Source organism: Lepus europaeus, chromosome X (genome assembly GCF_033115175.1).
Source record: "Lepus europaeus isolate LE1 chromosome X, mLepTim1.pri, whole genome shotgun sequence".
NCBI classification, from domain to species: domain Eukaryota; kingdom Metazoa; phylum Chordata; class Mammalia; order Lagomorpha; family Leporidae; genus Lepus; species Lepus europaeus.
Genome location: NC_084850.1, coordinates 119,825,508 through 119,826,496, shown reverse-complemented (window position 1 = coordinate 119,826,496; position 989 = coordinate 119,825,508). Strand labels below are relative to the sequence as shown.

The 989-nt window shown below is 40.0% G+C and overlaps 1 pseudogene; it reads right to left on the bottom strand.

The window, feature by feature from the left end:
* Positions 1 to 296: 296 nt before the first annotated feature.
* Positions 297 to 775, bottom strand: LOC133753715 (large ribosomal subunit protein eL21-like; annotated as a pseudogene).
* Between the last annotated feature and the right edge of the window lie 214 nt (positions 776 to 989).

The window sequence follows — 989 nt, the reverse complement described above, 5'->3', positions numbered from 1 at the left end:
AGAATCAGCATACAGTATAATGTGCTTAGAGACATCTGTAAGCCAATTGTTCCAGCAATACAACCAGCACAGGATAAGTAAATGGAAACATCTACTGGGAAACACGAAACATTGTCTTAAGCCAGAATACACATGCTGGAAAAGGGTTGGAGTCCATTTTGGAAACTGTTTTGAATATCTTTTCTAAGCATTGTGCTTTTGTTCTAAATGCATTTTGCTCATGACTTTATCTTAGGGTAAAGACAAGGATATAAATATTTTTTTCAATTATTTCTTATTTATTTACTTTACATTTCTTATGCCATGAATTCATAAGGAATGGGTTCCAGCAGCTCAGGATCCTTTCCATTGGTCTGACAAAGTAGGCTCTGGGTGGAGCAGGCTGACGCTGTAGTTGAACCCAGGAACCCTTCTCTTTGGCTTCCTTCTTTTTCTGAACATTTTCCTTCACACGTTTCAAGGAGCTATCCCTGCTCTTAGGGTGCTTAATGTGTTCAATACGCACATTTATTCTCTTGGCAAGAATCTTGCCCTTCGCTTGTTTGTTTACAACAATGCCAACAGCATGCTGGGTAACATTGTAGACTCTTCCAGTTTTGCCATGGTAACATTTATGGGGCATTCATTTTTTAACAGTACCCATTCCCTTGATGTCCACAATGTCACCTTTCTTGTAAATGCACATGTATGTGGCCAAATGAACAACTCCATGTTTTCTGAAAGGCCTGGAGAACATATACTGGGTACCTCGTCTCTTTCCCTTTGTGTTCGTCATCTTGGCAAATTACTGGAAGATGGCAGCTCTGGCCGAAAAGAAAGCTAAATAATTAATTTTCATCAGCTGGGTTTGGCTAAGCCACCTCCCAAATAGGACTTTTATGTAATGTTGACCTGACGCAGAGCTGAATGATGGACATGTCATTTACTGGCAAGAACTTTTCTCTTCTGGTGGGGAGAGTTTAAGATCATCGGACTTGTAAATGGTGAGA